The sequence below is a fragment of the Mobula birostris genome, chromosome 2, assembly GCF_030028105.1.
Source record: "Mobula birostris isolate sMobBir1 chromosome 2, sMobBir1.hap1, whole genome shotgun sequence".
NCBI lineage: Eukaryota > Metazoa > Chordata > Chondrichthyes > Myliobatiformes > Myliobatidae > Mobula > Mobula birostris.
Window position 1 is genome coordinate 170,377,165 of NC_092371.1, and position 26,334 is coordinate 170,403,498.

The following is a 26,334-nucleotide window of genomic DNA, read 5'->3' on the forward strand; positions in this document are numbered from 1 at the left end:
CAGGAACAGTTATTACCCTTCAACCATTACTCCTGAACCGGTGTGTGACTCGCCACAGCTGAGCTGATGCTGTGACCTACAGACTCACTTTCAAGGGCTCTTTATAACTTGTGTTCTCAGTATTTTTTTGCACAGTTTGTCTTTTGCACACATTTTTTTATCAGTTTTTGTGTATGATTTCCATAAAATTCTATTGTATATCTTTTCCCCTGTAAATATCTACAAGAAAATTAATCTCAAGGTAGTATATGATAACACATACTTTAATAATCTATTTAAACTTTGAACTTTACCTCAGTGATGGGTTTTCTAAGGATTCCTGCATAGAGATGCAATTCACTATGCCTCTGGTTAACAAGCTAACTGTAATTTGCACACCTGACCTTCTTGGCCTCATGAAGCTACTGGATTGAGTTCTATTGTAGGACTACCTCATGGGTGTTCAATGTAATAATCCCTGTCAGCTATCTGGCTTGAATCTTCTAAAGGATGAGAAAATGTAAGCAAGTCCCTCTGCAATTGGATCCTTGACTTCTAACTGGAAGACCACAATATGTGCGGATTGGTGATATCTCTGCCTCGTTGACAATCAACACTGGTGCACTTAGGGTTTGTACTTAGCTCACTGCTTTATTCCCTCTATACCCATTTCTATGTGGCTATGCGTAGCCCAATTGCCATCTATAAATGTGCTGATTTGTTGGCAGAATCATTGTTGGTAGAGTTTCAGATGGAGATGAGCGGGCGTACAGGAGAGAGATACGCCAGCTAGTTGAGTGGTGTCGCAGCAATGGAGATGAGCGGGCGTACAGGAGAGAGATACGCCAGCTAGTTGAGTGGTGTCGCAGCAATGGAGATGAGCGGGCGTACAGGAGAGAGATACGCCAGCTAGTTGAGTGGTGTCGCAGCAATGGAGATGAGCGGGCGTACAGGAGAGAGATACGCCAGCTAGTTGAGTGGTGTCGCAGCAATGGAGATGAGTGGGCGTACAGGAGAGAGATACGCCAGCTAGTTGAGTGGTGTCGCAGCAATGGAGATGAGCGGGCGTACAGGAGAGAGATATACCAGCTAGTTGAGTGGTGTCGCAGCAATGGAGATGAGCGGGTGTACAGGAGAGAGATATACCAGCTAGTTGAGTGGTGTCACAGCAATGGAGATGAGCGGGTGTACAGGAGAGAGATACGCCGGCTAGTTGAGTGGTGTCGCAGCAATGGAGATGAGCGGGTGTACAGGAGAGAGATACGCCAGCTAGTTGAGTGGTGTCGCAGCAATGGAGATGAGCGGGTGTACAGGAGAGAGATATACCAGCTAGTTGAGTGGTGTGGCAGCAATGGAGATGAGCGGGCGTACAGGAGAGAGATACGCCAGCTAGTTGAGTGGTGTCGCAGCAATGGAGATGAGCGGGTGTACAGGAGAGAGATACGCCAGCTAGTTGAGTGGTGTCGCAGCAATGGAGATGAGCGGGTGTACAGGAGAGAGATATACCAGCTAGTTGAGTGGTGTCACAGCAACAACCTTGCACTTGACATCACTAAGACCAAACAACTGATTGTGGACTTCAGAAGGGGTAATACGAGGAAACACACACCAGTCCTCAAAGAGGGATGAGAAGTGGAAAGAGTGAGCAATTTCAAATTCCTGTGTGTCAGTATCTCTGGCACTCCATGTCAGTAAGATGGAAGAGCTGATTGTGGACTTCAGAAAGGGGAGGACCGAGGGAACACATGCCAACCCTCAAGGGGAATCAGAAGTGGAGAGTGAGCAGTTTCAAGTTTCTGGGTGTCAATATCTCTGAGGATCTAACCTGGTCCCAACATATCAATGCAGCTATAAAGAAGACAAGACAGCGGCTATATTTCATTAGGAGTTTGAAGAGATTTAGTTTGTCACCTAAAACACTTACTCTATAGACATACCGTGGAGAGTATTCAGACAGGCTGCATCATTGTCTGGTACAGTATTTGGGTGTGGGGGGGCGGGTGGGGAGCTACTGCACGGGACCAAAAGAAGCTACAAAAAGTTGTAAAATTAGTCAGCTCCAACTTGGGTACTGTAGTCCATAGTAACAAGACATCTTCAAGGAGCGGTGCCTCAGAAAGGTGACGTGACATCCATTATTAAGAACCCCCATCACCCAAGACCTGCCCACTTCTCATTGTTACTGAGAGGAAGGAGGTTTAGAAGCCTGACAGAACAGCTTCTTCCCCTCTGCTGTCCGATTCCAAAATGAACATTGAACCCATGAACACTACCTCACTTTTCAAATATATATTATTTCTGTTTTTGCACTATTTTTAATCTGTTTAACATATATGCTTTTATTTTTCTTTCTGTATTATCATGTGGTGCATTGTAGTCCTGCTGCTAAGTTAACAAGTTTCATGACGCATGCCGGTGATAATAAACCTGCTTCTGATCTCACTTTCTAAGTATTTGTTTCTGAATGAATAATCCAGACTTTCTGTCCACACCAAACTTCTCTTTGGTAGGAAGGATGGATCAGGAGTTTCTCCCTATAGTAAGTCTGCCACGATTCTCAGAGAAGCATTTGAAGTTACAAAGTTCAAAGTAATTTATTATCTAAGAAATGTATTAAATTACCACCATGTTCAGTCACTGTCCTCAATCATTGACTCTAGATACAGATGATAAGTTAACAGCTCTTCCCTCACATACCTTTCTTACCAACTTTACATGGTGTCGAAGTAAAGTTATGATCAAAGTACATAAATGTCACCATATATGTACTTTGAAATTCATTTTCTTGTAGGCATTGACAGAATAAGAGATACAACAGAATTTTATGAAAAACTATACATGGACAGACCAACAAGTCAGGAAGTAATGTTGCAGCTTTTAATTTAGGAAAAAACTCTAGCTGGCCTGCATCGATGTTGCCCTGTTATAGGAAAGATATTGAGGCTTTGGAGAGGCTGCTGAAGAGGTTTACCAGGATGCTGCCTGTGCTATCACGAGAGGTTGGATAAACTTGGGTTGTTTTCTCTGGAGTGGTAGCGGCTGAGGGGAGATCTGATAGAGGATTATAAGAGGCATAGATAGAGCAAACAGACCAGTATCTTTTTCCCAGGGTTGACATGTGTAATACCAGAGGGCATGCATTTAAGGCGAGAGGAGGCAAGTTTAAAGGAGATGTGAGGGACAAGCTTTTTTTTTAAAACACAGGATGATGGGTGCCTGGAATGCATTCCCTGGGTGGTGATTGAAGCAGACACATTTGCGACATTTGGGGGATGGTTAGATAAGTACATGACTGTGAGGAAAATGGAAGGATAAAGTGAGAAAAACAGTGGGCTAAGCACACACCCTTATGGTTCCCCAGTGATGATGGAGATTGTGGAGATGTTGCCAAACCATACTAAATGGAGTCTGCTAATGTGGAATTTGAAGATTCTGTTGTACAGGGAGGTACCAAGGCCCAGGTATTAGTAGTGATCTTTCAAAAATTGTTGGATTCTGGCATGGTGCCAGAGGACTGGAAAATTGCAAATATCACTCCAGTCTTTTAAGACAGGAGGATGGCAGCAGAAAGGAAGTTGTAGACCAGTTATCCTGACCTCAGTGGTTGGGAAGATATTGGAATCAATTGTTTGGGATGAGGTTATGGAGTACTTAATGACTGACATGAGACAAGGTAGGAGATAGTCTGTATGGTTTCCCCAAGGAAAAATCTTGCTTGGCAAGCCTGTTGGAATTCTTTGAGGACATTACAAGTAGGGTAAGTAAAAGGGGTGCAGTGGATGTTGTATGTTTGGACTTTCAGAAGACCTTTGACAAGGTGCCAGACATGAGGCTGCTTACCAAGCTAAGAGCCCATGGCATTACAGAAAAGTTACTGACATGGTTAGAGCATTGGCTGATTGGTAGGAAGCAGCGAATGGGAATAAAAGGATCCTTTTCTGGTTGGCTGCCAGTGACTAGTGGTGTTCCGCGGGGGTTAGAGTTGGGCTGTTTCATTTTATACTGTATGTCAATGAGTTAGATAACAGAATAGATGGCTTTGTTGTCAAGTTTGTAGATGATATAAAGATTGGTGGAGGGGTAGGTAATGTTGAGGAAAGGGGTAGGCTGCAGAAGGACTTGGACAGATTAGGAGAATGGGCAAGAAAATGGCAAATGAAATACAATGTTGGAAAATGCATGGTCATGCACATTGGTAGTAGAAATAAATGTTCAGACTATTTTCTAAATGGCAGAAAATCCAAAAATCTGAGATGCAAAGGGACTTGGGAGTTCTTGTGCAGAACAACCTAAAGTTTAACTTGCAGGTTGAGTCCGTAGTGAGGAAGGCAAATGCAATGTTCATTCATTTCAAGAGGTCTAGAATACAAGAGCAGGGATGTGATGCTGAAGCTTTATAAGATGCTGGTGAGACCTCACCTTAAGTATTGTGAACAGCTTTGGGCTCCTTATCTCAGAAAAGATGTTGGGGCATTGGAGAGGATTCAGAAGAAGTTCTCAAGAATGATTCTGGGAATGAAAGGATTATCATACGAAGAATACATGATGGCTCTGGGTCTGTACTCAATAGAATTTTGAAGGATGAGGGCAATCTCATTGAAACCTTTTGAATGTTGAAAGGCCTAGACAGAGTAGATGTGGAAAGGATGTTTCTCATGGTGTGGTCCTCTAGGACAAGAGGGCATAATGTTAAGATAGAAGGGCACCCATTTAAAACAGATGTGGAGAAACTTCTTTAGCCAGAAGGTAGTGAATTTGTAGAACTTCTTACCACAGACAGCTATGGAGGCCAAATCATTGGGCGTATTTAAGGTGGTGATTGACAGGTCTTGATCGGACACTGTATCAAAGGTTACAGGTAGAAGGCTGGGGAGTGTGGTTGAGGAGGGGTGGGGCGAGAAGATGAGCCATGATGAAATGGCAGAGCAGACTCAATGGGCCAAATGGCCTAATTCTGCTCCTATGTGTTGTCCTGGCAAATTGGAGCAGATCCAGGTCACTCACGCAGGAGTTGATATGTGTCATGACAGTGCATGTTGGTGCTACTGGATGATAGAGATTGAGAGAGGTTATCACATTCTTGGGCACCGGTGTGATTGATGTCTGCTTGAAGCAGATGGGTCCCTCAGCCTCTGAACTGGGAGGTTGAGGATATCTATAAACTCCAGCCAGTTGATTAGCACAGGTCTTCAGTCGTTGGCCAGGTACGCTGCCTAGGCCAGGTGCTTTACTCCTGAAGGATGCTCTTACTTTGCTCTAGAGACTGCGATCACTGCCTCTACACTTTCCTGATGCAGCTGACTGGTCCATTCAGTAGACAGAGATCTCCTTGGACTGAAGTGTGGTGCCCTCAGTGCAGGGTTAATCATAAAACCATTTATTAGGAAGTGCAATAATAATAACACTATCTTGCATCCTTGCACCTTCACTCAATGTGTGTCTGGATTAGAAACTGGCTGCAGTTTCTCCAAAAGTAATGCCCCAGATCTAGATCACAAACTTGATGCCCAATTTCTCTGCAGTTTAAAATGTTCTTTTTTTTTTAATGACATTTCCTGTCAAGTCTTTGAATCACCAAGTTTCAAATTGCATGCTGCATATCAGTTAGTCATCGGGGGGTACTTTGAGAATGAAAATGAAATAAAGCTAATTGGTAATCCATTATACAAATTGCCCAATTCATTTTATTGTTCTGGGCTTGTGGATGTTGCTGGCATTAATTGCCTATCCCTCTACTTGCTCTTGTACTGGGACAGATGAGAATGTTGGTGGTCTGGACTGACATACAGGTATGGATGGCAGACATCTGTCAGAGGCTTTGATAGAGTGGACAACTGGCTCCTCTTTAGGGTGGAAATGGCTAATACAAGACAGTATAATTTTTAGATGATTGCAGGAAAGCGTGGGGCGGGGGGAGGAGACGTTGGCAGAGTTCAGCTTTTTATACGGAGTGGTGGATGCATGGAACACGTTGCCGGGGGTGGTGGTAGAGGCAGATGTACTAGGGTTATTTATGAAACTCTTAGAATGGCACATGGATGATGGGAAAAATGGAGAGCTGTGTGAAAGGGAAGGATTAGATTTATCTTGGAGTAGTTTAAAGGACCTGTACTATTGTGAAGGACATTAAAGAACCAGATTTGGTGATTATAATGGTGACTGTTGTTAAGCCTGTATGGGGTGTCCAGGGAGGGGTAGCACCTCTGGTCAATTGAGTCAATTCTGGGGCAGCTCACTCACCTTTGGGCTCCACTGGACACTCAACTCACACCTGTGACTCCAAGAACTGTTGGCATGTGACAGTGGCCACGCTCTGGTACACCGCTTTGACAAGTGCAAAACCAGGTGAGGGTAGTCAGTGGGCTTCATACCCTGGTGATACAGGACATGCCTGTCTTAGCACGTGAAGTCAGCTCCAACCGACTGGGCAGATGAGATCTACAGTGAGATCCAATAGCTCTGAAGGTGATTCTGCAATGCTTCATGGATAGCAAAGGGCATGACGAGGTGCAGAGGAAGTCAGTCATCCACTGCAACCAAGAAAGACCCCAGTTTGTGACTACTTATACCACCAGACTTAGACTTCTGACATCAGGATGCTCTTTATTGGCTACAGCTCAGCATTTAATATCATCCCCTCGAAACTAATCATAAACCCCAGGACCTGGGCCTCAATAGCCCCTTTGCAATTTTTTTTGGATCCTGGATCTCCTCACTTACGGACCCCAGTCAGTTCAGATTGGCAAAGACATTTCTTCCACAATCTCCATCAACACAGGAGCACCTCGGGGATGTATGTTTAGCCCCTTGCTCCAGTCGCTTTACACCTATGACTGTGTGGCTAAGTACAGCTCCAACACCACATACAAGTTTGCTGATGACACCACTGTTGTGGGCCATTATCAAAGGTAATGATAAATCAACACACTGGAGGGAAATTGAGAATTTGGCTGAATGGTGTAATAACTCAATGTCAATAAGACCAAGGTATTGATTATAAACTTCAGGAGAAGGAAACTAGAGGTCCATGAACTAGTACTCATTGGAGAGTCAGAGGTGAAGGGAGTCAGTAACTTTAAATTACTGGGTGTCACTATCTTGGAGGACCTGTTCTGGACCCATTATATGTAATGCCCTGGTTAAGATTACTGCTGCTATGCTGTGAGGAATTTTATTTTTTGTTTTCTGTAAAAGTTGTGTGTCCTGCTCATAAGTGTTTTGGTTTCAGCTAAAGATAGGAACCATGTTGCCCAGCTTGGGAAGTTGTGTCAGCCAATCAGGACTGTCTGGGTATGTGCTGTAACCTTCTGCCCAGTGGGCTGTGAGAAGATCCTAGAGAGCTTGGCGGGGTAAGATTTCTGAAGGACAATCGTCTGGATTGGGGTCTTTTTTGGTGGGAGCTGTGGAGCAGGACTCGAGGGAAGATGCCGCAGAATGCTGTTCAAAGGAGAGACCCAGTTGAAAGAGGTGCTTTGTGCAAGTGAATGGCTCCAAGGAGGAAGTACAATACTCCTGAGTTAACCAGTTCATTCAAGATGGTGTTTGAGGGAATTTCAGACTGTGACTGGTGTCCTTCACACAGAATGAGTGATAGACCCAACTAGACCAGAAATGAGCTCCAACGTTTATGTGCACATTAGACTGGTTTATCTGCAGTGGGCCCTTTTATTTTTCTTTTCCTTTTCTGTAACTGTTTGTTAGAGTTGAAAATTTGGTAAGCACACTTTCAATGTAGTTTTATACAGATGTACAATGTGCCATTTCCTGGCAAATGATAACTATGTGGGTGGCAGTATTTGCACAACATTCGCTACAATCAATGTTCCTCAATCAGAACATCTAGGTTTCTGGTTTGGTTGAACCCCAAATCATACCGGCCCTAGATGTGTGTTGCTCATCAAAGGTTACCTTCTTGCCACTGAATCACGTGGCTGTTAGCGGAGTTAACTAACTAGCCAATTTCTATACAAGCCCAGGTGAGAGAGTGTGCATATATAAATACAATTGTGAAGAAAGCAGAGCAGTGCCTCTGTTTCCTCAGGAGTCTGCAGAGATTCAGCATGTCATCAAAAACCTTGGCAAACTTCTATAGATGAGTGGTGGGAGATTTTCTGACTAGCCTCATTGCAGCCTGTGGAAAATCCTGCAAGAGGTACTGGATTTAGCCCAGTACGTCACAGGTAAAAACCCTCCCAACCGTTGAGCACATCTATATTGCCATAATATTAAAAAAAAGCAGCACCCATCATCAAAGGTCCTCACCACCCATGCTCTTTTCTCACTGCTGCCATCAGGTAGAAGGTGCAAATGCCTCGGGACTCCACTACCAGTGTTATGTCCTGTACATTTCCTGGCCTGTGTTTCCTCTTTAACCTGTGTTGCAGTTCCTTGGGACACCTGCAATTAATTACCCTTCCATTGCTGGCACCTGCTGGAGACTGCTTAAAAACAAGGCAGCTCCCACTCCCACGCTCTTTCCCAGATTCTGCCCCAGCACTACCACACCACACGTCACCCTTTTATAAACATAGAAACATAGAAAATAGGTGCAGGAGTAGGCCATTCGGCCCTTCGAGCCTGCACCGCCATTTATTATGATCATGGCTGATCATCCAACTCAGAACACCGCCCCAGCCTTCCCTCCATACCCCCTGACCCCCCCTAGCCACAAGGGCCATATCTAACTCCCTCTTAAATATAGCCAATGAACTGGCCTCAACTGTTTCCTGTGGCAGAGAATTCCACAGATTCACCACTCTCTGTGTGAAGAAGTTTTTCCTAATCTCGGTCCTAAAAGGCTTCCCCTCTATCCTCAAACTGTGACCCCTCGTTCTGGACTTCCCCAACATCGGGAACAATCTTCCTGCATCTAGCCTGTCCAATCCCCTTAGGATCTTATACGTTTCAATCAGATCCCCCCTCAATCTTCTAAATTCCAACGAGTACAAGCCCAGTTCATCCGGTCTTTCTTCATATGAAAGTCCTGCCATCCCAGGAATCAATCTGGTGAACCTTCTCTGTACTCCCTCTATGGCAAGGATGTCTTTCTTCAGATTAGGGGACCAAGACTGCACACAATACTCCAGGTGTGGTCTCACCAAGGCCTTGTACAACTGCAGTAGTACCTCCCTGCTCCTGTACTCAAATCCTCTCGCTATAAATGCCAGCATACCATTCGCCTTTTTCACCGCCTGCTGTACCTGCATGCCCACTTTCAATGACTGGTGTATAATGACACCCAGGTCACGTTGCACCTCCCCTTTTCCTAATCGGCCACCATTCAGATAATAATCTGTTTTCCTATTTTTTCCACCAAAGTGGATAACTTCACATTTATCCACATTAAATTGCATCTGCCATGAATTTGCCCACTCACCCAACCTATCCAAGTCACCCTGCATCCTCTTAGCATCCTCCTCACAGCTAACACTGCCACCCAGCTTCGTGTCATCCGCAAACTTGGAGATGCTGCATTTAATTCCCTCATCCAAGTCATTAATATATATCGTAAACAACTGGGGTCCCAGCACTGAGCCTTGTGGTACCCCACTAGTCACCGCCTGCCATTCTGAAAAGGTCCCGTTTATTCCCACTCTTTGCTTCCTGTCTGCTAACCAACTCTCCACCCACACCAATACCTTACCCCCAATACCGTGTGCTTTAAGTTTGCACACTAATCTCCTGTGTGGGACCTTGTCAAAAGCCTTCTGAAAATCCAAATATACCACATCCACTGGTTCTCCCCTATCCACTCTACTAGTTACATCCTCAAAAAATTCTATGAGATTCGTCAGACATGATTTTCCTTTCACAAATCCATGCTGACTTTGTCCAATCATTTCACCGCTTTCCAAATGTGCTGTTATCAAATCTTTGATAACTGACTCCAGCAGTTTCCCCACCACCGACGTTAGGCTAACCGGTCTATAATTCCCCGGTTTCTCTCTCCCTCCTTTTTTAAAAAGTGGAGTTACATTAGCCACCCTCCAATCCTCAGGAACTAGTCCAGAATCTAACGAGTTTTGAAAAATTATCACTAATGCATCCACTATTTCTTGGGCTACTTCCTTAAGCACCCTGGGATGCAGACCATCCGGCCCTGGGGATTTATCTGCCTTTAATCCCTTCAATTTACCTAACACCACTTCCCTACTAACATGTATTTCGCTCAGTTCCTCCATCTCACTGGACCCTCTGTCCCCTACTATTTCTGGAAGATTATTTATGTCCTCCTTAGTGAAGACAGAACCAAAGTAATTATTCAATTGGTCTGCCATGTCCTTGCTCCCCATAATCAATTCACGTGTTTCTGTCTGTAGGGGACCTACATTTGTCTTTACCAGTCTTTTCCTTTTTACATATCTATAAAAGCTTTTACAGTCTGTTTTTATGTTGCCTGCCAGTTTTCTCTCATAATCTTTTTTCCCCTTCCTAATTAAGCCCTTTGTCCTCCTCTGCTGAACTCTGAATTTCTCCCAGTCCTCAGGTGAGCCACTTTCTCTGGCTAATTTGTATGCTGCTTCTTTGGAATTGATACTATCCCTAATTTCTCTTGTCAGCCACGGGTGCACTACCTTCCTTGATTTATTCTTTTGCCAAACCGGGATGAACCTTAACTTTAATAAATGTCTTTTGTTTGTAATTCCTGTTGTGGCCTGACTCCTCTGTTACTTCCTGAGAACCGAAGTTGTAACATAATTGGGGGGGGGGGGGGCTGGTTCCAGATGGATTGAGTAATCAGTTCTTCCTATGGTTCACTCTTTTATTTTTCCTTTTTTGTTTTCAAGGTTAACCTGGTTAGAAACTTTGTTCCCTGGCAGGGGTAAACATTTCAGTACTGCTCTTCTATTTTTCCTTCCAAAGTGGATGACCCCACATTTACCAACGTTGTACTCCATCTGCCGGCCCCTTGCCCACGCATTTAACCTATCTATATCTGTCTGCAGACTCCATATCTTCTGCACAATTTGCTTTTCCACTCAATTTAGTAGCATCAGCAAACTTGGATACACTATACTTGGTCCCCTCTTCCAGATCGTTAATATATATCATGAACAGTTGCAGGCCCAGCACCGACTCCTGTGGCACACCGCTCACCACTGATTGCCAGCCAGAGTAATACCCATGTAGCTCAACTCTCTGCTTTCTACAGGGATCGCCAACCTTTTTTGCATCGCGGACCGGTTTAATATTGACAATATTCTTGTGGATCGGCCAACAGGTGGGGGGTGGGGTGTTAATCGTGACCGGAATATAGGTGATATGTCACTTATCAGTGGCTAATACACTCAATTTTGTTTCTAAAAGGGTTTATCTAACGAATTTAATATTAAACACAGCACATATTTTCCTCGCATGAATATAGTGATAAGTCAATTATAAGTCATAAGGGGGTTCCTTATGTCCAGTCTATTCTGCAATTTAGTTTTTGTTGTATTCATTGCAGAAAACTCCGCTTCACAGAGATATGATGCTGGAAATGGAAGCAACGTTTTCAGTGCTTTCGTGGCTATCTCAGGATATTCAGCCTTGACTTTGATCCAGAATGCCGGCAGAGATGTTATGTCAAACATAATTTTCAGCCCACCATCATTTGCAAACTCGAGGAGTTGGTCTTCCCGCGCTGACATGGATGATTCACCGGGGATATTCACAAGTGGGTCATGGACCCATTCCTTTGCACATCTTGGGTCATTTGCAGTTGGGAAGTAACGCTCGAATTCTGTCGACAGCGAAGATAGGTGATCGCACACCAGCTGTGAGCCTCAATCTCTCCCAAATTCCCAGCTAATGTTGGGAAAATGTCAAATATGCCTCTGTCCACTCGCTGTCCCCATAGTTCCAGTTTGGCTGTGAAAGCAGACACTTTATCTGCCAACTTGAAGACAGTTGTCATTCTCCCCTGAAGTGACAAATTGAGTTCATTGAGCAGGTTGAAGATGTCACACAGATAAGCGAGTTTTGCTATCCACTCCTCGTCACAGAAGAGTGCTGCCAGTGGTGACTTTTCCTGAAAGAAATCTCTGTAGCTGTTCTCTTAACTCAAAAACCCTGGCCAGGGCTCTCCCCCTTGATAGCCACCTGACTTCAGGGTGTAAGAGAAGGCGTTTGTGCCCTGCATCCATTTCCTCACAAAGCTGCTCAAACAGATGTGAGTTAAGTGCTTTTGCTTTGATGTGATTGACAACTTCAGACTTTCCAGCAGGGGGCTCATGGAGTGAGCTGTATTTTGGCATCGCTCCACACCCTTTATCTTTTTAACATATGACCACTCATTCACTTTACCTATACCTACACTAAACGATTTATACTACAAATATATCATTGAACTTTGACTTTTACTTACTGAAAATGCATACCAGAGGACAAGAAGTTAAAAACGGAAAGGGCTCTGGCGGGAACGGGAAAAAAGATGGTGATCCTGAAGCATTGAAGGAAGCTTTGCTAACTGCTGAAGCAATGAAGAAACTTCTAGACTATACAGTTAATCGAAGACTTGCCATAATTGTAGGTGTGGTGAAAACCACTCAAAATGATCTTAAATTGTTCAGACGTGAAATCGATTAACAACAAATTAGAATCGTGGAACTAGACGAAGATGGCTGCAAAAGAGATTGGAAAAATTGAAGCTCTTGAAAAAAGTTTAACTTCAGTAACTCAACAGCTGGAACGTTATCAAGCTAAGACTATTGATCTTGAAAATCGCTCTTGACGACAGAATTTGCGAATAATCAGTTTTCCTGAAGATATTGAGACAGGAGATCCAACTAAATATTTTTCTAAATTGTTAGCAGATGTGTTTGGTCCAGGTATATTGGAGGAACCCCCACTGTTAGACCGTGCACACCAGTCTTTACGTTTTAAACCAGCGAAACTGGCCAGACCAAGGCCAGTCATTGTTCGGTTTCGTTATGTTCATGATAAGGAGCAAGTGATTTGTGCTGCTCGGCAGAAAGGCATGATTGAGTTTCAAAATTTTAAATTTTGAATTGTCGAAGACTACAGTCAAGAAATATTGAAAAAAATGGATGGCTTTTAAGCTACAGATGTCAGAATTTTATCGTCAGGGCTATAAAATAGCGTTACTGTTCCCAGCTTATTTGAGAGTTGTTATGCCGGACAATTCTCATAGCTTATTCAAAACTCCGACCGGAGCTAAGTTTCCTTGATAATCTGTCTCCCTCTGAGGACTAATTAATACATTGTTCTTTTTCTTCCTCACCTTTGATCTGTTTTTCGTTTCCTTTCTTTTTAAAAATAGTTAATATTTAGTTTGTAAAAGTAGAACTTTATATTCTGAGGGTTTTTGCCTTGATCTCGTAGTGCAGGTACGTTCTTTATCGTTAAATGATAGTATGCTTTTCTGTTAGTGATTTTGTAAATCTCACCTTTAATATGTTTTCTTGAGAGTTATTTAGTTACAATTTTAATGCTTGTTTTCCTTTCTTTTGAAATATTACTGGAGTAGTATTATATTTCAAGATGGTGGATTGCTTTCTTCCTAAAATTCTCTTTTTTTCGCGTCACTTCCGATCTTTTATATACAAAAAACCAATAACATGAACTGGCGCTTGATCTGTTTTTTTGTTTTTTTGAAATATGAGTAAGAAGTAACTATATTATGTTCGTAATTGTTGTAAGCTTTTCCTTACCTTTATAGTAACTTTTTTTCCCACTTTTTTGAATATGGGTGGTATTTCTTATGCTAAACATATTTCCTTTGGGTTGCCTTCTGGAAGGATGGGGTTAGAATTAGTTGTAGATTTAGCATTGGCCACTTTCTGGCTTTTTTCCAGGTTTTTGCAGGAGGAGGGAGGCATTTTTGTTCTTATTTTTAATTTACTTTTTCTTTTTAAATGGCTGATCTGAAACTACCAAAATCTCTGAAATGTCGTAACTTCCGGTTCCTCTTTGGACCTTTTTTCCTCTTCCGGGGTCATGAGTTTGTACTCTGGTTAACCCTTTACACACCTTATGCTCGCGTTCAGTACAATGGATAAGATTATTAATTTGGTTTCTTGGAAGACAAATGGTTTAAACCACCTGATTAAACAGAAGAAAATTTTTAACGTATTCCATACGATGAATGCTCACGTTATCTTTGTACAAGAAACTCATGTCTGGAAAAAAGATAATCAGCATTTTTTTTAGGTTTTGGAAGGGATAACAGTACCACTCGAATTCACAGGCCGAAGATCAATTTCATTTCTGCACCATGAGATGGTTTCAGACCCGAATGGCAGATTTTTGTTGATTACTGGTTTGTTATTTAACAAAAAAGTTGTTATGCATAATGTTTATGCCCCAAATGTTGACTGTCCTGATTTTTTTTAAAGAATCTCTTTACATCTCTTCCTAATTTAAATGATTATATGTTGATTATGGGTGGAGATTTCAATTGTTGTTTAAATCCTTTGATGGATAGATCCATGTCTAATCAAGTACTTCTGATTAAATCGGTTACCCTTATTAATTCTTTTATGACTGACTCTGGAATCTCAGAAATTTGGAGATTCTTGCATCCAAATGAGAAAGAGTTCTCATTTTTTTCACATGAATATCATCATTATTCAAGAATTCATATAAAAGTTGCTGGTGAACGCAGCAGGCCAGGCAGCATCTCTAGGAAGAGGTGCAGTCGACATTTCAGGCCGAGACCCTTCGTCAGGACTAACTGAAGGAAGAGTGAGTAAGGGATTTGAAAGTGGGAGGGGGAGATCCAAAATGATAGGAGAAGACAGGAGGGGGAGGGATGGAGCCAAGAGCTGGACAGGTGATAGGCAAAAGGGATATGAGAAGATCATGGGACAGGAGGTCTGGGAAGAAAGACAAGGGGGGGGGACCCAGAGGATGGGCAAGGGGTATATTCAGAGGGACAGAGGGAGAAAAAGGAGAGTGAGAGAAAGAATGTGTGTATAAAAATAAGTAACAGATGGGGTACGAGGGGGAGTTGGGACCTTAGCGGAAGTTAGAGAAGTCGATGTTCATGCCATCAGGTTGGAGGCTACCCAGACAGAATATAAGGTGTTGTTCCTCCAACCTGAGTGTGGCTTCATCTTTACAGTAGAGGAGGCCGTGGATAGACATGTCGGAATGGGATGTGGAATTAAAATGTGTGGCCACTGGGAGATCCTGCTTTCTCTGACGAACAGAGCGCAGGTGTTCAGCAAAGCGGTATCCCAGTCTGCGTCGGGTCTCGCCAATATAGAGAAGGCCACATCGGGAGCACTGGACGCAGTATATCACCCCAGCCAACTCACAGGTGAAGTGTCGCCTCACCTGGAAGGACTGGGGCCCTGAATGGTGGTAAGGGAGGAAGTGTAAGGGCATGTGTAGCACTTGTTCCGCTTACACGGATAAGTGCCAGGAGGGAGATCAGTGGGGAGGGATGGGGAAACACTTCACCTGTGAGTCGGCTGGGGTGATGTACTGCGTCCGGTGCTCTCGATGTGGCCTTTTATATATTGGCGAGACCCGGCGCAGACTGGGAGACCGCTTTGCTGAACACCTGCGCTCTGTCTGCCAGAGAAAGCAGGATCTCCCAGTGGCCACACATTTTAATTCCACATCCCATTCCCATTCTGACATGTCTATCCACGGCCTGCTCTACTGTAAAGATGAAGCCACACTCAGGTTGGAGGAACAACACCTTATATTCTGTCTGGGTAGCCTCCAACCTGATGGCATGAACATCGACTTCTCTAACTTCCGCTAATGCCCCACTCCCCCTCGTACCCCATCTGTTACTTATTTTTATACACACATTCTTTCTCTCATTCTCCTTTTTCTCCCTCTGTCCCTCTGAATATACCCCTTGTCTTTCTTCCCGGACCTCCTGTCCCATGATCCTCTCATATCCCTTTTGCCTATCACCTGTCCAGCTCTTGGCTCTATCCCTCCCCCTCCTGTCTTCTCCTATCATTTTGGATCTCCCCCTCCCCCTCCAACTTTCAAATCCCTTACTCACTCTTCCTTCAGTTAGTCCTGATGAAGGGTCTCGGCCTGAAACGTCGACTGCACTTCTTCCTAGAGATGCTGCCTGGCCTGCTGCGTTCACCGGCAACTTTTATGTGTGTTGCTTGAATTTCCAGCATCTGCAGAATTACTGTTGTTTGCATTATTCAAGAATTGATTATTTTCTTATTGATTCTCAAGTAATTCCACTTGTTACTGGTTGCAAATATGATTCCATTACTGTTTCTGATGATGCACCGTTGAAACTATCTATTAAGTCAAGGGATACATCTACTAGTTCCAGACAATGGAGATTTAATACCACTTTGCTTCAAGATTCGGATTTTGTCAAGTTTATTGAGGAACAGGTTTTTTCTTCACAACAAATTCTACAGAGGATATTTCCAGTGGGGCACTATGGGATACTTTTAAAGCATATTTGTGGACAAATTTCATATACTGCTGGATTAAAAAAGAGAACTAATAATGAAACACTTAAAGTGGTTGACAAGATTAAAGAAATTGACAAGAAATATTCTATAGCCCCTAATCAGGAGCTTTACAAACAGAGTTGAACTTCAAATGGAACATAATCTATTACTATCATCTTCAATTGAAAGTCAATTAACTAAAACTAAGAGTCAATTCTATATACATGGTGATAAAACTGGGAAACTATTGGCTAATCAATTGAAATCTGCCTCGGTTAAGCGCCAGATTGTTAAGATTCAAAAACAAGATGGCACTTTGATGGTTGACCATGACGAGATAGATAAATCCTTTCAAGAATTTTATACATCCTTGTATCAATCAGAATTTCCTGATGACTCCACTATAATGCATGAATTTTTAAAGAAATTGAATATTCCAAAACTATCATCTAATGAACATTTAAAACTAGACATACCTATTACATAATATAATAGGTAATATATACAGTAGAATTTTAAAAAATTTTTCTCTACTACACTGACTCCTTGGCTATGTATAATTTTTAGGGATGCAGTATCTATAGGTAAATTACCACAATCTTTTTATCGAGCTTCTATTTCCCTAATTCTTAAAGATAAGGATCCCACTGAATGTGCATCTTATAGGCCTTTATCGTTGTTGAATGTGGATTCTAAGATTTTTTCTAAAATATTGGCAATGAGACTGGAGAACGTATTACCTCAAATTATTTCTGCTGATCAGACTAGATTTATTAAAAATCGTTACTCTTTTTTAATATTAGATTAATGAATATTGTTTATACTCCTTCACCCAGAATTCCAGAATGTGTTATTTCATTGGACGCTGAGAAAGCCTTTGACAGAGTTGAATGGACATATTTATTTAATACCCTTGAGAAATTTAATTTTAGTCCGATATTTATGTCTTGGATTAAACTGATATATTTTACTCCTTTGGCTTTGGTATTTAATAATCAAAGATCTCCCCTTTTTCATCTATTCTGTGGCACTAGGTGGGGCTGCCCTCTCAGTCCACTACTATTCAATATTGCCTTGGAACTGCTAGCTATTGCTATTCGTGACTCCCCTAATATATTTGGCATAAGCTGTGGAAATGAGACTCCTAAATTATCACTATATGCAGATGATTTACCGGTATATATTTCTAACCCGGGAAAATTCATTCCAGTAGTATTAACTTTGCTTGCTTAGGTTAGTAGTTTTTCTGGTTATAAACTGAATCTAGGTAAGAGCGAACTTTTTCCATTAAATATGCAGGTTCCCATTTATAGATGCTCTCCATTTAGAGTGACTACTGACTATTTTACTTATTTGGGAGTTAAAATTACCAAGAGACATGAGGATCTATTCAAGTTCAACCTTTTACCGTTAATTAATCAGGTTAAACAACTGATTACTAAGTGGTCCCCACTGTCTCTCACTGGTCGAATTAATGCTATTAAAATGATTATTTTACCTACATTTTTATATTTATTTCAAATAATACCAGCTTTTATTCCTAAATCCTTTTTTGATACTATTGATTCTAAAATTTCCTCTTATATACGGCAGAACAAAAATCCCAGATTAAGTAAAAAAAATACTTACAGAAGTCCAAGAAAGATGGTGGCTTAGCACTGCCTAACCTAAGATTCTATTACTGGGCAATTAATATTCAATATTTAATATTTTGAACACAAGATTGGGATATAATTCCAAGTCCACAATGAGTAAACCTTGAAGGTTGCTCTGTACAAGGGTTCTCTTTGGTTTCCGTTTTAGGAACTTCACTTCCTTTTGTATTCTCTAAGTTGAATAAACAAATGGTTAATCCAATACTTAAACATGCATTGCAAATATGGTTCCAATTTCATAAATTTTTGCTTTGAACCAATTTATATTATCAAGTCCTATTATATCCAATTTTTTTTCAACCCTCTGTTATGGACCAAGCCTTTTTGATACGTAAAACGAAAGGTATAACATGTTTTCCTGACATATTTCTGGATAACTGTTTCATGTCTTTTGAACAGTTATCCAAGAAATTTGATTTGCCTAGATCTCTTTTTTTTTATTTTTTTTTTATTTTTGTATTTACAAATAATTTTTTTTAAATACTATGTTGCCTACCTTTCCGACCTCATACCCTACTGATATCATTGATAAAATTTTAGGTTTAAATCCTCTTCAGGAAGGATTAATAACATCTATCTATGATATAATTATGAAATTACAGCCAGGTATATCTGATAAAATTAAAAATGAATGGGAAAGGGAACTTCAACTTTGCCTACCTATAGAGAAATGAGATAAAATTTTTCAATTAGTCAGTATTTCCTCTATATGTGCTGAACATACATTAATACAATTTAGTGTATAGAGCCCATATGTCTAAAGATAAATTAGCCTGTTTTTATTCCCATATAAACCCTATTTGTGACAGATGTCACTCTGAGGTGGCTTCTTTAACTCATATGTTTTGGTCCTGTCCTCTTTTGGAAAAATTATGGCAATTTTTGGATTGCCAATGCTAGAACATAGATCTTTATCTTCTTCAGCCTGTCGGATGATAGCATTTGTTACTTTAATGGCCAGAAGATCTATTTTATTGAACTGGAAGGAGACCAATCCTCCTACTACAGTCCAATGGTTTCCCCAAACTATATTATGTTTAAATTTAGAAAAAATTAAAAGTGATATTTTTGATCCTTCGGTTAAATTTGAAGAAACTTGGAAACCATTTGTTCTACATTTTCATATGATGTAATTTGACCTTTCCAAATCCTTCTTATTAATTTAAAATATATGAATTTTAAGTCATCTGAAATGTTTTCTGTATATGTTTATTAACAATAAGATTATTCTAATCTTTCTGTCAACATTGTTATTTTGTTTACAACTTTGGAAAAATTATTAAAAAGATTTAAAAAGAAAAGATAACTTCAACAATGTCACAATATGCTGTTAAGATCAGGTGACATTCTTTGGCTAGCCAGCATTTTCCTGTGATACAGTGTGTAGACTGCATTCCGGAGTAACCTCTTTGACTCAGGTCGTGAAGCCAGACTTGTTAAGCCATTCCAACAGCTGTGCTTCGATGTCCTCCGCTATGTCATCGATTCTCCTTGAAACTGTGGTAGCTGAAAGAGAAACCTGTGCCATCTTGTTAGCTTCAGCTTCTCCCAACAGTTCACGGCACATGTCCTTGGCAGCAAGCAGAATTAATTCTTCACCAACAGTGAAAGGCTTCTTAGCCTTAGCAATATGGCTAGCCATTAAGTACGACACTTTCAGAGCAACAGCATTTGTGGAGGTGGTGGCTCTCAGCACTTCTGTCCGCTTGCTCACATTTTTTCTGCTCAGAAAATTCAACGTGTTTGTCTTTAGAGCAGGGTGCTTGGACTCAAGGTGCCAAAGCAGTTTTGAGGGCTTCATTGCCTCATTAGACAGCTTGTCTCCACACATCACACACAGGGGGCTTGAAGCGTGTGAGTCACTGGTCGCAAAAAGCCATATTTTATGTACGACTCATTGTATTTTTCTGTTGAAGGAAGCTTTTGTTTTTGCAGTCTTGGCCTCAGCTGTCTCTGTGTTATCATCATCGTTAGGCTTTTTATGTCCCATACCCTCTCTTCCAAAGAAACACTCAAGCAACGTTTGTTTTTTACTCATCGAGTAGTTGTAGGTTAATGACTGACTGATGTCCTCGCATGGGTAATGATCTTGTGTGCGTTCAAGTTCAACAGTGCGTGACAGGGAATGAGAAAAGGTGCAGTTGACTCATTGTTTCCTTGTGGCCTGGTGGTTGGGGACCAATGAGTTAACCAATCCTCTATCTGTGCTAATACATCACCCCCCCCCTCAACTCTATGCATTCTTATCTTATGGATAAGTCTTTTATGTGGCACCTTATCAATTGCCTTCTGGAACTCCAAGTAAATAGCGTCCATCTGTTCCCCTCTATCCACTGCACTCGTTATATCCTCAAGGAACTCCAGTAAGTTTGTCAAACAGGACCTGCCTTTGCTGAATCCATGCTGTGTCTGCCTGATGGATCCATTTCTTTCCAGATGCCTCACTATTTCTTCTTTTAATAGTTTTACGCATTTTCCCAACTATAAATGTTAAATTAACTAGCCTATAGATATCTGCCTTTTGCCTACATCCTTTTGTTTTGAACAGTGGCATGACATTTGCAGTCTCCTAATCTGCCAAGACCTGCCTGGAGTCCAGAGAATTTTGGTAAATCATCACCAAAGTCTCAACTATAACTTCTTTCAGTACCCTGGGATGCATTCCACCTGGAGCAGGGGACTTGTTTATCTTCAGGCCCACAAGTTTACTCAGCATCCTCTTTCGTGGTAGCTATTACATTGAGGTCCTTGCCTCCCATCCAGCCATAGTCGCTAAGGAACGACAAATGCATTTAGATCAAACGTTTCGTTAAGGAATTAGTTTAAGAATGCTCACAAGTCTGATTATTCTGAATTTGATGTAGGTAGCAGTATTAGTTAATTCTACCATCTGCAGAGAAGGATGCCAATAATGGGTCACTATTGCTTCAAATTAACCTAAACATGTCTCGTCTCTGCTTTTATAGTGTTTTGAAAGGCAAGACTCAGGAAGCCTACTCTGCTCTACGCATTGAAAAGAACCTGAATTATGATGAGGTCAAAGTGGCTATCTTAAAATCTTACGAGTTGGTTCCTGAGGCTTATCGCCAGTGCTTTAGGGGCTATAGTAAGCCTGACCAGAAAACATGTTGAGTTTTCCAGAGAGACTGGTGGTGTTTGGCTCAACAAGTAGAAATTAAAGAACAACTTTGTCAACTCATCTTGCTTGAGGAATTTAAGAGCTGCCTCCCTGTTGTATCTGTTTATTTAAATAAGCAAAAGGAATCAATCCTTGAGCAAGCTTCCATATTGGCAGATGAGTTTGTCTTAACCCACAAAGTCAGTTTTGGCAGTAAACAGCAATCAGAGTACAGGGGTAAAGGCCTATCCCATCAGGCACAATCTTTAAAACCAGCACCCCCGCCTCACCCTTGGCTGAGAATTTTGTATCTGAAAATGCCACAGTGTATTCTATTGCAAGAAACCTGGTCATCTAATTGCTGAATACTCAATGCTTAATAAGAAGCAGAAATCTGTGAAGCCTGTAGCTTTTGTGAAAACTGTAGCAAATTCTTCTTTTTCTCCAGACAGTGGATGTATCAAGGAAGTAAGCATGTGTTTCTACTTGTGCAATGTCTAAGAAAGATCAAAACAAAGGCAAGAGCTCTGACAATCTCCCTGATACTGCCCTCTGTGATATCTTAATGCCCAAAGGTGATGAAGTTCTAACAGGGTTTGGCTAAGTGTTTCCATCTTGTAAACAGCTGGTGCTTGAAGAGAAAAGAGACCCTTCTTTGTCGCCTCTGTTTGAAGAGGTGTTCTCAGCGAAAGCAATTGTAGCAGTCTCTTTCAGCTATTTTATCGGCAATGGAGTGTTCATGAGAAAGTGGACTCTCAGGATGATTGGAGTAGTGTTTATCAAATTGTTGTTCCCGATGTTTACTGGCCTAACATTGCATTTGACTCATGATCATTGCCTTGCTGGTCGTTTAGGCAATAGCAATAATCTTGACCATGTGCCTAGCCATTTCTCCTGGCCTGTTGTGAGGCCTGATGTAGCACAAGCTGTAGGTCACGCCAGATGTGTCAGGTTGTTGGTAAGCCAAATCAAAAGATGCCTTTTGCTCCTCTACATCCTATCCCTGTCATTGGGGGTAGCTTTAGGTTGCATCAGAGCAACTTTTTTTAAGGGCGGGGATGTTATGTCTTGTACCTTTCCTGGCCTGAGTTTCCTCTTTAACCTGTTTTTGCAGTTCCCTGGGTCACCTGCCATTAATTACCCTTCCATTGCTGGCACCTGCTGGAATTGATGACCGCAGACAATAAGATGATGGGTGAAGGGGAAGGTAGTTTGAGGAAAGAAGAGGCTACAGAAGGACAGACAGATTAGGACAGGGGTTCCCAACCTTTTTTTGCACCGCTGACCGGTTTAATATTGATAATATTCTTGTAGACTGGCCAACCCAGGGGGTTGCCAACGGACAAGAGTAGCAGTCAAATGCATTGTTTACCCAGAGAAAGACTACAATGACCATGAAGCCTTGTGTGGGCATGCGTGTACCTGCCGATTTCTTTTTCTGCAAATCATTTTTGGCGATTCTGTTTGGGGGGTGGGGTGGGTGGTGGTGTTAATCACAACCGGAATATAGGTGATAAGTGGCTAATACATTCAATTTCGTTTCTAAAAGGGTTTATCTAATGAATTTAATATTAAACACAGCACATATTTTCCTCGCATGAATATAGTAATAAGTCAATTATCAGGGGAGGACAGGGGAGCTTGAAGTAAGTATTGAACGAACTTCCAGTAGAAGTGGTAGAGGCAGGTTCGATATTATCATTTAAAGAAAAATTGGATAGCTATATGGACAGGAAAGGAATGGAGGGTTATGGGCTGAGTGCAGGTCGGTGGGACTAGGTGAGAGTAGAGTTCGGCACGGACTAGAAGGGCCGAGATGGCCTGTTTCCGTGCTGTAATTGTTATAGAAAACATAGAAAATAGGTGCAGGAGTAGGCCATTCGGCCCTTCGAGCCTGCACCGCCATTCAGTATGATCATGGCTGATCATCCAACTCAGAACCCTGCACCAGCCTTCCCTCCATACCCCCTGATCCCTTTAGCCACAAGGGCCATAGCTAACTCCCTCTTAAATATAGCCAATGAACTGGCCTCAACTGTTTCCTGTGGCAGAGAATTCCACAGATTCACCACTCTCTGTGTGAAGAAGTTTTTCCTCATCTCGGTCCTAAAAGGCTTCCCCTTTATCCTCAAACTGTGACCTCTCGTTCTGGACTTCCCCAACATCAGGAACAATCTTCCTGCATCTAGCCTGTCCAATCCCTTTAGGATTTTATACGTTTCAAGCAGATCCCCCCCTCAATCTTCTGAATTCCAACGAGTATAAGCCTAGTTCATCCAGTCTTTCATCATATGAAAGTCCTGCCATCCCAGGAATCAATCTGGTGAACCTTCTTTGTACTCCCTCTATGGCAAGAATGTCTTTCCTCAGATTAGGGGACCAAAACTGCACACAATACTCCAGGTGTGGTCTCACCAAGGCCTTGTACAACTGCAGTAGTACCTCCCTGTTCCTGTACTCGAATCCTCTTGCTATAAATGCCAGCATACCATTTGCCTTTTTCACTGCCTGCTGTACCTGCATGCCCACTTTCAATGACTGGTGTATAATGACACCCAGGTCTCATTGCACCTCCCCTTTTCCTAATCGGCCACCAATCAGATAATAATCTCTTTTCCTGTCTTTGCCACCAAAGTGGATAACTTCACATTTATCCACATTAAATTGCATCTGCCATGAACTTGCCCACTCACCTAACCTATCCAAGTCACCCTGCATCCTCTTAGCATCCTCCTCACAGCTAACACTGCCGCCCAGCTTCGTGTCATCCGCAAACTTGGAGATGCTGCATTTAATTCCCTCATCCAAGTCATTAATATATATATTATATAAAAATTATATGGTTATATAAGTCACTTGTAAGTCAATAGCATCATAACATTTTAAGTAACATTTGGATATTAAACACACAGCACATATTTTCCCCGTATGAACATATAAAATCATTGCAACACACCAATATCGCTGAATCAGTGAGAGCCCTGGGCTTGTTTCCCTGCAACAAGACGGTCCTATCGAGGGGTGATGGGAGACAGCGATACTCGAAGGGGGTTCCTGATGTCCAGTCAATTCCGCAATTTAGTTTTCATTGCATTCATTGCAGAAAACTCCACTTCGCAGCAATATGATGTTGGAAATGGAAGCAACGTTTTCAGTGCTTTCGTGGCTATCTCAGGATATTTAGCCTTGACTTTGATCCAGAATGCCGGCAGAGATGTTACGTCAAACATACCTTTCAGCCTGCCGTCATTTGCAAGCTTGAGGAGTTGATCTCCTTCCTGCGCTGACATGGGTGACTTGTGGGTAATGACCTCGCATGCGTAATGGCTCAACAGTGGGCGTGACAGGGAATGAGGAAAGGTGCAGCTGACCCATATCGCCAAATCATATTGTTTCCTTGCAGCCCGGTAGCACATGCCTTGCGGCCCGGTGGTTGAGAACTGCTGGATTAGGAGAGTGGGCAAAAAAAAAGTGGTAGGTGGAACACAGTGTGAGGAAGTGTATGGTCACACACTTTGGTAAAAGAAAAGAAAGTTAACTATTTTGTAAGTGGAGAGAAAATACAAAAAACTGAGGTGCAAATGGACTAAAGGTTAATTTGCAGGTTGAGGAAGGCAAATGCAATGTTAGCATTCACTTCAAGAGGTCTAGAATGTAATATTGAGCCTTTAAAAAGCACTGGTGAGGCCTCATTTGGAGGACTGTGAGCAGGTTTGGACCTCTTATCTTAGAAAGGATATGCTGAAATTGGAGAGAGTTCAATGGAGGTTCATGAAAATGATTCCAGGATTGAATGGGTTGTCATATGAAAAGCATTTAATGGCTATGGGCCTGTATTCACTAGAATTCAGAAAAATGAGGGGTGACCTCATTGAAACCTATCGAATGGTGAAAGGCCTTGATAAAGTGGATGTGGAGAGTCTAAGACCAGAGAGGACAGCCTCAGAATAGAGGAGAGACCTTTTAGAATGGAGATGAGGAATTTCTTTAGCCAGAGAATGGTCAATCTGTGAAATTCTCTGCCAAGTTTTTATGCATATTTAAGACATAGCTGATAGATTCTTGGTTGGTCAGAGCATGAAGGGATATGGGGAGAAGGCAGGAGATTGGGGCTGAGAGGAAAACTGGATCAACCATGAAGAATTGGTGGAGTAAACTTGATGGGCCAAAAGGCCTAATTCTGAACCTCTATCATATGGTATTTTCTGTTACCCCAGCACTGCATTTTCTATTCTGTTGCCCAGACTAGAATGAGAAGTTAGATTTAAGGGCAAAAAGTGAAATACTTAAGGGGAAACTGAAGAGAAAAGTGTGGAACGAGCTGCCAGCAGAAGTGGTGGATGTGGATTCGATTTCAACATTTTAAGAGAAGTTTGGATAAGTGCATGGATGGGAAAGGTATGGAGGCTTATAGTCTGCGTGTGGGTCAATACAACAAGGCAGATTAAGTTTGGCACAGAATAGATGGGCTGAAGAGCCATTTTCTGTGCGGTAGTACTCTATAACTCTAACTCAACATCAATATTGTGTGAATTGAGAAACCAGAGCTTTGTTTTAAATGTCAGAGTTGATGTTCAAGTACAAAACTGACAACAGTTTGATCATCAGTAGAATTCAAGTTCTGATTTGAGGGGGTGAATAATGTTTTAGATGAGGGGATGAGATGATGTTCAGTTACACTAATTAACCCAGAATACTTGACCACTTTTGCAGGTGCATATCTTTCTCAAGGACGTAACTTAGTCCCGGTGGGACAGGCATTGATGGAGAATCCCAGCCTAGAACTTCCAATTCCCATGTACAGTAAAAGAGCTCTGAACAAAGGTATCCAGAAGCTTCTACGAGACATGTTGGCATATAGCCCCCAGGAGCGGCCCGACGCATTTATCCTGCGAGCTCAAATTGAGCAATTTGTATTCACTGGAACAAGACTGAGAATGTAAAGGTAAATGCTCATCTCTGCAGCTCAAAGTGGATGGAAAGGAAAGTTTAATATCTGGGGAGATGACTGATGGAAAAATGGCCTATTATGGCCTTTGTGTGTAACTGCTTATCATACATGGTGAAAAGTGTTTATTAGCCGTGCCCACTGCAGTTTTATAAATCATTACAAGTTCAGGATTCTTTCAGGATCTTTATTTCCTCGAGAGAAGGAAGGGGTCAAGTGGTCAAACCCTGTGGTCAAAGTTGGATGTCA

At 41.9% G+C, this 26,334-nt stretch overlaps 1 pseudogene; it reads left to right on the forward strand.

Moving 5' to 3' along the window:
• The window catches only part of LOC140211018 (serine/threonine-protein kinase PDIK1L pseudogene), a 38,159-nt pseudogene extending 12,079 nt beyond the window's left edge, over nt 1–26,080 (forward strand).
• Nucleotides 26,081–26,334: the final 254 nt, after the last annotated feature.